We start from the raw sequence: 12,754 nt of genomic DNA on the forward strand, positions 1-12,754 counted from the left end.
CGCGCTTTGGCTCGGGGTGGTGGCGTGCTCAGTGTGCCGCCAGTCCTGGCCGTCAACTTGAACGGGGTTTTGACGGCGTTACCTAGAGGGCGGGGGGTGTTACGCCGTGGAATCACGATGTGATCTGGAGGCGGCGAGACCGTGAGAGGGTGGCGGCGTGACCACGAGAGGGTGGCGTGCAAGATGGTCAGCGGCATGATCGTCAAAGAGCTGGGAGCGCGGAGGGACCGGGTCATGGAAAATTGTGTGACGTGGGTAGGTAGGGTTGGGATGGCTGAGCACACCAGGTGGCTTCTGGGATACCACTAAGGGCAGCGAGTGTTCGGGCGAGCGATCCTCAAGGACCACCACATCGTGTGTCTGACGGTCCTTTTACTCTACAAGACCACGACGTTCGTGGCATCCTTGCTCATCACCACACTGCTCACGTCACGCAATTTTACATCACCCTATCCCGCGCCATCCCAGCTCTTTGACGATCACCACGCCGCCCTCTTACGGTTATGTCGCCGCCCTCTGATGGTCACGCCGCCTCCAGATCACACCGTGATTCCACACTTAAAACCCCCTACCCTCTAGATCACGCTGTCCAACCCCCGTTCAAGTTGACGGCCGGGACTGACGGCTCACTGAGCATGCCATCCCCCGAAGCCAATGCGCGGGCCGCCTGCCCCGGCGGCGTAGTTCCCCCGCAGCGAAGGTATGGTGGTGCTTTCAAATCTAGCCATTGCGTCATAATTTATTGTTCTCGTCGCGACTATGTTTAAAATATCTAACACTTCATGTAATTTTTTTCGTTTAGTATGGAGGAGTATGGCGAAATTTATTGTTCTGTCGAGAAGTGGTGCCGTTGGTGAACAAATTGAACTCTAGGCAACGAAAGTGGCTTGGTGGCACTAGGTTGGAGAAAATGATGTTGATTCCTAGTGTGCAAATGCGGAAGTGCTTGCTGAAATTTACTATTAAAACGTAAAAAGGTTCGTTATGCGTCTGAAAAGCGGTGACATATCATTGCGCACTCACGATGTCTTTCACATATTTGGCTAGAGAACAAGGGTAAAGATGCGACGAAAGTAATAAGTAAAGTAGGGGAAGAGGCAAACAAAATGGTGCCTTCTCGTTTTCTAGATTCCTGTAATGGTGAAATAGTGATAGATCAGTTGATTAAAAACATTGTTAAGAGTGGCATGTATGATGATGACTTTGTGCGTAGAATGGTATTAGTTCTCTTTGGCACAATTATAGCACCGCACTCCACTAAACATGTCCCTCATAGCTTTTACATGTTGGTGGATGATGTGGACGCCATAAAATCATTTAACTGGAACGTGTTCACGTTACGTGTGTGCATTTGATAGGGTCACAAAGACGGTTAGAGATGTCAAAAAATTCAAATGGCCAGTGGGAAACCTCACGCTCATTCAGATAAATCGTAATTTTAATTTGTGTCTTTATAATTACATTTTCGTAGTTTAAAATTGCTAACTCTCTTGATGTTCATGCAGTACATGTAATGGGAGAAAGTGCAGTCGTTAAAGTGCAGCCAACGGTTGTAGAGACATTCGATCCTTTGTATTCTAAGTACCCACTAATGATAAATTGGTTTGAAGTTCAGGTTGCGAAGCGTGACAAGTATGACATAAATTACGGCCATGGTCATGAGAAGGTAAATACTTATGGCTTGTACTGAATGCATTGACTGGAGTATTTAATTGTTCACTTAGTTAAATTCGTTCAACGTTTCGCAGGTTGACGACTTAATAAGTGAAGAGTACAGGCACACCATAATTGCTAAAGAAGGAATAATCCATGAGGAAAAAATTGAGCCACCGAAACGACAAGGTGGTGACAGAAATAGAAGAGATAGTAAAGCCGAGTGTTCATCGAGCAGTGACACTACATTAGATTAAGTCATGAAATGCATAAAAGATATGTAGAAAGAAATTTGTCTCATTCCTGATAAATGTGCCGAGGTAATGATTGATGTTTATTTTATTTTCCATGCGCATGTACATAATGTTTTGGATATGTCCTTGCAGATACTCATTGAGAAGTTGAACAAGAAAGGGCAGATCTTGAAGCCAAACCGGGAGTTCTTGACGAGTTCACTTTTGTGAACGAAAGTGAAGAGTGGACGAAGAAGTGCAAGCCGAAATATTTCCCGAAAGTTAATTCAACTCCTTTGAATGAACGTATGGAGGAGAAGAATGAAGCATCCTTCACGAGTGCGAAGCGTATGGAGTTTCCGGATGACACGAGCGTGCAAGACAATAGACTCGGTAAAGGTGATGAAACCGACCCCTTTATTATTGACGATAATGGTAAATCACCTGCGGCATCATAAGCATCATTAGCCACGAAAGATTTTCCTTCAGTTAATCAAACCCCGCGGAATGGTAATACAGTATCGTACGGGTCTAGCGCCAAAAATTCAGAGGAAGTTAGTATTGATAGCCTGAATACCCACCCGGTGGAAGGAAAGGAGGCCCAAAAGATGATGATGAAAGCGGAAGAACGGCTCTGCAAGGTCTTGATACTTCTCACCGTATTCGCAGTGAGCATCACCTACATCGCCGGGCTGAGCACGCCAGTCGGCTTCTAGGACACTACTAAGGGCAGCCACCACCCGGGCGACGCAATCCTCAAGGACCACCACGACGTGTGCCTGGCCGTGCTTTTAGTCCGCAACACCACGACGTTCGTGTTGTCCTTGCTCGTCACCGCTGCTTATCATCGCCGGCAAGAAGCTCCCTGACAAACTAGCTCAGTCTCACATGCTCTACGCCTGCATTGTCATCGCGCTGGTCGGCCTCATCGGTGCGTACGCCGCTGACAGCTGCAGGGAGACCGAGACCACCGTCTACGTGGTCTCCCTAGCACCGTTGTGGCATACATCATGCTCCAACTCTATGGCTTCTGCAGCTCAGAGTCAAAATTATTTTCTTTTGTTTCGCTCCAGGTGGTAATGGAAGGTACACATTATTTTCCTCTTGTGCTAACTTAATTTTACGGGCTTTAGCTCTCAAAACCTCCTCTCACAATGGTTGTCGCCGCTCATCTCAGTTCCAAACTCCGGATCCAAGCCAGTAGATCATCTTTTTCCTCTATTTGTAGTTACACTAATTTCTTCTTTATTTCTCTGCAACTGAACTAAACACTGTTTCTTCTTTCTTTGCAATGTATGAATGCAGTACTAGGGAAGCTCTGGACAAGGCTCGCTCTCTTGTTGTACTCCTCGCCACTCTTGCCGCCACCATCACCTACACAACGGGGTTGGACCCGCCGTGTGGCGTTTGGCAGGACAACGGCTAGGGGCACATGGCTGGCGACCCTCCTCACGGTCAATGCTAGGCGGTACAAGGCCTTCTACTACTGCAACTCGGTTGTGTTTGTGGCCTCCTTGGTGGCCATTGTCCAGGTTCAGAAGGAGATTCTGGTCAAGCATCACGTGCAGCCGTGATACTCGACATGTTTGGCCTCATCGGCGCGTATGCCGCCGGGAGTTGCCGGGACGTGAGCACCTCCATTTACGCCATGGCGCTAGCAGGCGCCGTCCTGGTCTATGTGGTGATCCGTGTTGTCTTCTTCATGCTGGACCACAAGGATAACAAAGACAGTCCAGGAACACCAGTTGCTAGAGAAGAGGCGCAAACGGTTGCTTCTCTTTGCAATCTTGGCAGCGACCATCACCTACCAAGCCGGCCTCACCCCTCCAAGCGGCTTCCTGCTCCAGGAGGGGTGGAGCTGAAGCTAGTGTTACCCTGATGCACTACTTCACTATGGCATAAAATTTTCAATCAACGATGTATTGAACAAAGGTGAGTTTAGCAACTTCTAACACAAATTTCGGACATAACAATAGTCGATCTATGAAAAATTTAACAGCAATATTTTGATATTGATCCTGAAACAAAGAAGGGAGTACCTATAACTCATCTAGATGAGACGTAATTTGGTCTCAATCACCTGAAAAACAAGAACGGATACAACTCACGTCGGCACACACGCATCTTATAGCATCATATTCAGTGGCTATAAAAGGTGAATGAGACCAAATTAAATCTCATCTAGATGAGTTCTAGTAAAACTGAACAAAGAACAAAATTACCTGAAAAGTTTGTCTTCGTTTCCAAGTTCTAAAACACATCATTAGAAATCAAGGTTCAATAACCTACAAGATACACAAGTTTAAAAATAGAATTGACTTTTTAAAAAGAACATAATATACTGCCCAAATCAAAGAACTTAGAAGGGCTTAAATTTTTGAGAATTTACCTTTAATAAATTATCTTGCCCCTAGACATGAAACTGGTGACCTTCTTTTTTTTTTCTCCATGTAACAAATAACATCATCGCCCAATCTGTCATCATTGAGGCGATTGCGCGAGTAAGATTTGAAGTTTCATAGATGAAAAGCACCTCTCATGTATAATATATTTATGTAAGATTTAATCTGCCAGCTATAAGTTCATACATACAAATTGATGGAACGTGTACAATTTAAGAATAACAACACACACAAAAGGGTATACCGAAGCAGAATTCAAATTGAGGGAGTGATAATTGAAAAAGATGTTGCTATTCAGCAAAGAATCTGAGAGAGGAAGCAAAAAAAATTACAGTGTATCGAAGAGTCAATGGCTGGCTAAAAGCATCGTGGCTGGATCCCGCTGCCGCGCACAGTCGCGTAGCCGCGTAGGCGTGTGCGGTGTGCCGGCCGCCCAGCCGGCAGCTGCCTAAACTTTCCTAGGAAGTAGTAGGAACGGATAGATCGCCGCCGCCACCGCCGCGGCGCTTTGGCTGTTCGGGAGTCAGGACTTAGGAGACGACGGATCGATCGATCGCTGGTTCGTTCCAGACAGCGAGAAGATCGACCGATTGATCCGTGCAGACGTGGGGCCCGCGTGGCGACTGGATTTTTATTTTGAGCAAAACCGCGTGGCGACTGGATGTGAACAGCGGACGTACGTGAACGTGATGGGCTGCATCTTGCTGATTATATGGGCCCTGTGGCACCACCCTCAGCCCACCCTGATGCCTTGGGCCTTATAGCCTATTAGTACTAGAAAAAAATTTCGTCCTTGTAGCATGTGCCACAGGACGACAAGTTTGGACGGCACCATGCCGGCGACCCGGTCCTCTTGGACAACTACCGACGCAGCTACAATGCCTTCTTCTACTGCGCAACTTAATAAGCTTCATGTTGTCGATCGCCCTCATCATTCTCCTGGTGAACCCCAATATGTATAGGGCAACCATATGAAGCAATGCGCTAGCTGTTTGTACGGCGGTGGGCTTGCTTTGTTTGATGGGGGCCTACGCCGCAGGAAGTACGCAACACCTCAAGACATCCATCTACATCTTCGCATTGGTGGTCGTGGTCCTCTTAGTTGTAGTCGTACTGCTGCTAGTATTTTTACTGAAGGGGCCGGACAAAAATGGCAACGATTCGGCACCCAAAGAACAGGACGAAGAAGGGAAGGAGGATGGCAACAATTCACCAACCAAAGAACATGACGAAGAAGAAGGGGAGAAGGTAGGAGAAAAGATGGGGGATGAAGAAAGCAAGAAGCCAGCGAAGCGAAAGTACCTGATGCTGCTAGGCATCTTGGTGGCAAGCGTAGCCTACCAGGCCGGCCTGGAACCGCCTGGCGGAGCATGGCAGAGCAGTAGCAATGGGTACGAGGCGGGCAACCCGGTGATGCACGACAACAGGAGGCCCCGGTATCTTGCCTTCTTCTACAGCAACTCCACCTCCTTCATGGCTTCCATCGTCCTCATGATCATGCTGCTACCTCAATGGCTGCCAAAGAAGGAGGAAGGAGAATAGGAAAAATGTTCACTGAGGGTGATGAACAGGACGATCATACTGGATTTGGTCGCTCTCCAAGTGGCCTATGCAACTGGCTCCAACAGGGGTTGGAAGACGTCCGTGTATGTCATCGTGCTCATCATTGCCGTGCTGGGCTACTTTGTGATCCATATGACGCTTTCGATATGTTCTGAGCATCACCATATGAGTGGCATGCCGGAGGAGCCAAAGGAAACTCAATCAGCTTGATTCATCATTATCAATTTAGCTCTACTGGTGTGAGGCGGCAGTCCACGAAGTAACCGAAAATTCAAGGTGATGGATCATCTTTTTTTTTTTCTATTTCTAGATCTTTAATCAGCTTAATTAGCTCTGTCCAACCCCTCTGCTCTTGGCAATTCACCGTCTTATCAGATTCCTAGTCTAGTTGATGTACTCAGGATGAATAGCCTCCATCCAATTGGAGCATGCTGGCATTGTGTGTCGACTCAATACTGGGCCAGTTGTGCATGTAAAGAAAGCATTGATGAGGCTCTGAACGCTAATCTTCGCAATGAACACTAACTGAAAGCTGGGTCATAGCCTAGTGGAGCGTACTTAATTTGTTGAGTTAATTGCATAAAAGTACCACAATTCGGGCATCACATGCAGATTGGTACCACGATTGCTAATTTTTGCGTGTCAGTACCAACATTCGTCTAAATTTTTGCAAATTAGGCTAAAACGCGTATTTATATGTATTGACAGTGTATCTGACCGTTGGGGCCCGTCCGTCAGGTGCCGACGTGGCATATTTTTTGCAGAAAACCCCTTGGCTTTATATGTAATCACATAAATGCCCATTTTATTCGCAGGAAAACCTCCATTGAGAGGGACTTTTTTTTTTGTTCGCAAGTTTTTCACGGACTTGTTCGAAAGTTTCCAGCGAATCGAAGAAATAAATAACCGGAACGAAAAAACGCGCGCGAGCGCGATTCGAACCCACGACCTGCAGGACTGCCGCTCGGAACGCTGGCCACTACGCCACAGCGTCGCTGTTGACGTGGTACAGGCGAACATTTTATTATACTAGCGCACACACGCTGGGCCGGCACCTGGGAGAGATAACTGCACATAAATTCAGAGAGAGATAACTGCACAGATTCAGAGAAGCTCACTCTTGTTATATGAAACCATCTTTGTTCAGAGTCGGAAAGGAAATGGAATCAACGTGTATGCTGCACATAAATCTTTGTATCATCTGAAATGTTTGTGTTTGTCCATCCCATGGAGAGGAAAAAAATTTAAGAAAATCCTGTATGCGTAATTGTTTCAGAATTCAGAGAGATAACTGAACAAATTCGTTCACTGCAGTCGATAACTGAACAATTTCAGAGAACTGCTCTTCTTTTTTTCTTTTTCAGTTGGAATGGTAGAATTAAATTCAGGGAACTCTCTAGTTCTGGTGAAATGGCAGAGTAAATTGTCTAAACTATTATGTCAGTCACACTTTGCATTGTTGTAACTGAGGTGTACAATGGCAGCAATGCACGGTACAAATTGCTTCTGAACTAAGCTTCCAAACAAGTTACTTGCTTCTGTGCAAAGTAGATGAGGTAATGGGAATATCAAGTGCGGAAAATAGTGTTGCTTAAAATTCCATCTCATACAAATTTACATATTCACAGTAGTTGTTATGGTGCTCGTATAGGTGCATTATTTGGATGAGGTGAAGGCCTATAGTTTGTCTCGGAGATAGCAGAGCTTGGTTTATATGTGAAACAACAAAACACGGATTCAGTCAGGAACAACTTAACTGAATTTTTTGGACTTGCTAATCTTGATTATTCCATTTGCTGTTGCCTTGGTGTTCTACTCACAAGATTTTAGAAGAAACTGCAACGAGATGTCGACCAATCAAGTCTTCACTCAACTGGCCGACACTTAAAATTTTGGTTGTAAAATATGCTGGTACAAATGAGAGCAGTCATACATCAGTTTGGGCATGATTTATCTGAATGCAGCGAGCAAGCCGTAACCGTTGGTGTATAGCATCCAGTGAACTCTCAAGAAATAGGAATCAAAAGACGTCAGTCAATGGTGGGCAAAAATGAGCTAATACAATTGTTCCAAGAACAAGAAAATGATGATAAAAAAATCTTTAACTTTGGATATTTGTTCCTGTTGGAATCATAGACTATTTCATCAATTCTTTCATGTTGTTTATATAATTTCTGTGTCATCTGAAATGTGTATAACTTTGGATATTTGTTCTTGTTGGAATCACATCTGAAACGTTCCAGAATTCAGAGAGATAACCGAACAGATTCGGAGAACTTCAGTCTTGTTATATGAAACCCAGTAATCTTTGTTCAGAGTATTGGAAACGAAGTGGAATCAACAGACTATTTCTTTCATCCTCCATGTTGTATACAATCTTTGTATCATCTGAAATGTTAGTTTTCGATGGGATGTTTGTTCTTGTTTGTATCCCATGTTGTGTCCATGAAGAGAAAAGGTAAGAAAATCAATTGTTTCGGAATTCAGAGAGATAACTGAACAAGCTCGTTGATTGAACAAATTCAGAGAATTCACTCTAGTTCTAGCGAATTGGTAGAGTAAATAAATTATGTAAATTATTATGCCTGTCACACTTTACATTGATGTCAGTGAGGTGTAAAATGGCTGCAATGCATGTTAGAACTTGCTTCTAAACTAAGCTTCCAAACAACTTCCCAAAAATGCTCACTCAAGGGCAGCGAAATGACAGAATGAAAAGCCACACTGCGTTGATCCTTCTGCTACCACCGTTGTGCATAGCAGATGTGGTAATGGGAGTATCAATTGGGGCCAATTATGTTTCTTAAAATTCCACCCCATACAAATTTAAATATTCACATTGGTTGTTATGGTGCTCATACAGGTGCATTATTTGGATGAAGTGAAGGCCTTTACTTTGTCTAGGAGATAACAGAGCCTAATTTATATGAGAAACAACATAGCGCAGATTCAGTGAGGAACAACTTTGATGTTGGGGGGCTTACTTAACTGAATTTTTGACTTGCTAATCTTGATTATTTCAATTGTTGTTGTCTTAGTGCTCTGCTCACATAAGTAGCGCCCTGCAATTTCACATATGACAACTTCCTTCATGCCCTTGTTGAGCCATGACTCACACCATTCCGAAGCATCATGCTTGTTATGGTTGCACCTCTTGCCGGCCCAGCGTGTGTGCGCTAGTATAATAAAATGTTCGCCTGTACCACGTCAACAGCGACGCTGTGGCGTAGTGGCCAGCGCGCCGAGCGGCAGTCCTGCAGGTCGCGGGTACGAATCGCGCTCGCGCGCGTTTTTTCGTTCCGGTTATTTATTTCTTCGATTCGCTGGAAACTTTCGAACAAGTCCGTGAAAAACTTGCGAACAAAAAAAAAGTCCCTCTCAATGGAGGTTTTCCTGCGAACAAAATGGGCATTTATGTGATTACATATAAAGCCAAGGGGTTTTCTGCAAAAAATATGCCACGTCGGCACCTGACGGACGGGCCCCAACGGTCAGATACACTGTCGCATTTATGTGATTACATATAAAGTCAAGGGGTTTTCTGCAAAAAATATGCCACGTCGGCACCTGACGGACGGGCCCCAACGGTCAGATACACTGTCAATACGTATAAATACGCGTTTTAGCCTAATTTGCAAAAGTTTAGACGAATGTTGGTACTGACACGCAAAAATTAGCAATCGTGGTACCAATCTGCATGTGATGCCCGAATTGTGGTACTTCTGTGCAATTAACTCCAATTTGTTTCACAATTGATGCTAACTAATGCAGCACCCTCTTTCTATCTAACAGCACCATATATGTTATATGTTAATGTACCTAACCAATCACATGAAAATGACAGCATGTAACGACTCGTAGACGCTCGGGAACATGTGCTACTAACGAAAACAAGCTGTCCACCCTTGCAGATTCCGCCCATGTTCATACACAAATGGGACAATAGAAGTACCGACCAGACTGCAGCAACCAACACGAGTAGACGACCCAGACATAATACTGTCATGGGATCAACAGAACCAAGGGCAAGAATCAAGCTCACCTAGACGCCAGACGGTGGAATCAATAAAACTAACAGCATGTCTAGTAGAGCCCTCAAACCCTTAAATATGATTTTAGTTTTAAGGGTTGAGAATTGACCATTTTTGACACTTTTAAGGGTTGATAATTGGCCATGGTTTAATAGTTTACATCACACAATCATCATCTTCCCCCTCTCATCGGCACCATCACCAAAAAGTTGCACCTGGCGCCACCTCTTAGACCACTTCCACATCCATCAAGCACCTCCATTGTCGTCGATGGTGGAGTCCTCCACACCGCCATCGCCACCACCACTCATCGGAGTGTCACCTCGAAGAGTAGAGGACGCACCACGGAATATCCTCTTCCTCTCCGTGATGTCCTGCTTGTACTCCTTCCACCACATCAATTGGTCTTCATCCATGTCCTTTTTGGACATCATCATGTGCTTCTTCTCTTCCACCATGAGTTCTTTCCATGCCTTTGCTTCTTTGACCTTGATCATCCTCTCCTCCAAGTCGGCCTTGCGCTTGGCATCTTCACGCCTTGCTTCAATTTGTGCAAGCTTCACCTCTTTCTTCTTCTCGTTGATAAGAAGCTTTGTCTCCAATGTCTTCATTGTCAATGCCTCCCTTAACTTCATCATATGTTCTATCTTCTCCCTTATGCTTGACGCCTCTCCTTCCATCTTCTTCCTTAGCTTATCCTTCTTGTTTCCAGCGGGCTTGTGCTCGTTCCTTCCCTCCTCTTCACTATCATCCATCCTAAGCATTGCCGACTTCTTGGGTGCGGTCTCTTGATCCCTCAATTTTCCAAACATGTTTAAATGGGAATGCTTTGCCCTTGGAAGCGGCCATCTCCTTGTACCTCAAGTCGGCAATTGCCTCCTACAAATTAACCCACCAATAGCATAGTAAACATATATGTACTCACATAACAATAGCATAAAAATCAAAAAAAATGTGAAAAACATATATGTACTCACATAGTCACTCTTCACGGTTCCACTAGGCGGTGCATCCTTCACTTGGTCCATTGCCGCACTCCAACGAGCACAATGGGGCTTCACCAACTCCCACTGGCCTTGAAGCAACCGGTAACTACGAGGGATGTACCCACAGGTCTTCGGATTGATCTTGCAATAGACGTCCTCTGTGCGTTGCCAATAGCGTTTACCGGTTTGATCGGTACCGGTGCTTGCATCCAACCCCACATGTGCCCAAGCACAAACCAAGAGAATATCTTCGTCCTCGCTATAGTTTGTCGAGCGCACGGTGGGTTTTGCAACGGCGGCGAACGCCTCCTCCTCTATCTCGGTCACCTCCTCCTCATCTTCCCCTTCCTCCTCCTCATCACCCTCTTCCTGCAAGTCATCACCAAACCCAAAGGGTTCGAGAGAAGGAGCCCCGATGTCCACCTCCGCTTCTTCGAGAAGCCCCATGAACGACATTGGCGGGGCAGGCATTCCGTCGAGCACCTCGTGCACGGCGGGCGGAGGTGTGGGGGACGGGGCGGCCAGGGCGGGCGTCGACTTCTTCCTGGAGGTGGCCTTCTTCACTTTCGGCGCCGCTGCCCCCTTCGGCCCAAGGGAGGGCTTCTTCCTCACCTTCGGTGCCGCTGCAGCCGGGGCGGGCTGGGGGAGGACGACGTGCTGGCCAGCACGCCGCCTCTTCGTGCCGACGACCACAACCGACGGCACCTCCGGCGCGGGCAGAGGGAGCGAGGACGGGGCCGGCACAGGCATCACCGAGGCCGAGGCCGGCGGCGGGGCGATAGGCGGAGGGAGGGAGGACGCGGGCGGGGCGGTCCGGGGCGACGGAGGAGTCCGGCGGCACCTCCATGGCTCGCCACGGGGGCGGCGGGATCGACGAGGCGTCCGACGGGAGGGAGCGCGCGAGGGGAAATTTCCCTCCCACGCAACGACCGGTGGAGTGCGGGTTGAAGGTGGGATTCCCTCTCCAATCCTCACTTTTACAGATTGGGAGGGCAACCCCAGATCCAATCCGTAAAAAAATTTAAGGGTTTAGGGGTTCTATTATTTGCCATTTTTTTCGTTTCAACACGCAAAAAACCGTTGTTTCTGTTTACTTGAGGGTTTAAGGGCTCTACTAGACATGCTCTAACCAAGTGCAGCAATGACTTGGCTGGCTGGTTCAATCATGGACGCTCTGCGTGGAAGGGGGAAAGGAATCGACCCGAATGCCGACGTCGATAGGGAGGAACTGAGCGGAGATTGCGGCGTTCGTGGGCTGGTATGGGATCGGGTGGCGGCCGGCGGCAGGAAACCTCCGCCGCGACCTCGGACCAAAACCCTCGTCTCGCGGGGAGCGGTGCCTTGGTGGGGAGTGGCGAAGAAGAGAAGATTTGATAAACAAGAGAAGATGCATATGTGGGCTGCTGAGCAGAGCCTTGGGCCGGGCCATGCGCAATAGAGAGAAAGGCCTCCATCCCTAAATCTTACTCGATTCTCAAAAAAAATCTTACTATCTATCTTTATTTCCCTTTAGCAGTGAGCACCAGCAGCAGCAAGCAGCCGCACTATGAAAAAAACGAAGGTAGGAGTTGTCACTAAGAGCATGCACACCCGGGCTCCTCAAACAACCCTATACATCTGAGTGGACGACCGGTCACAAAATCCCGACCCAGTCACACCCCTCATACCGGCGTAATGTGCTTAAAACTTTTGAATCTTTCCAAAGCATATGATATGGATTTGTCGTATTATGGCGTGTGTTTCTTCGGTCAAATATTCAATAAAATTCACTTGTAAATTGTTGGACTCCTTTACCCCTCCAGGGGCATTCGCCAAGGTGACCCATTGTCCCCTATTCATTTTGTTATTGACATTTTCTCTGCGTTGATCAACAGATCCATTATGGA

General features: G+C 46.6%; 1 pseudogene; it reads left to right on the plus strand.

The window, feature by feature from the left end:
• Nucleotides 1-2,774: 2,774 nt before the first annotated feature.
• Nucleotides 2,775-6,061, plus strand: LOC119321466 (annotated as a pseudogene).
• Nucleotides 6,062-12,754: the final 6,693 nt, after the last annotated feature.

The sequence above is a fragment of the Triticum dicoccoides genome, chromosome 6B (genome assembly GCF_002162155.2).
Source record: "Triticum dicoccoides isolate Atlit2015 ecotype Zavitan chromosome 6B, WEW_v2.0, whole genome shotgun sequence".
NCBI classification, from domain to species: Eukaryota; Viridiplantae; Streptophyta; class Magnoliopsida; order Poales; family Poaceae; genus Triticum; species Triticum dicoccoides.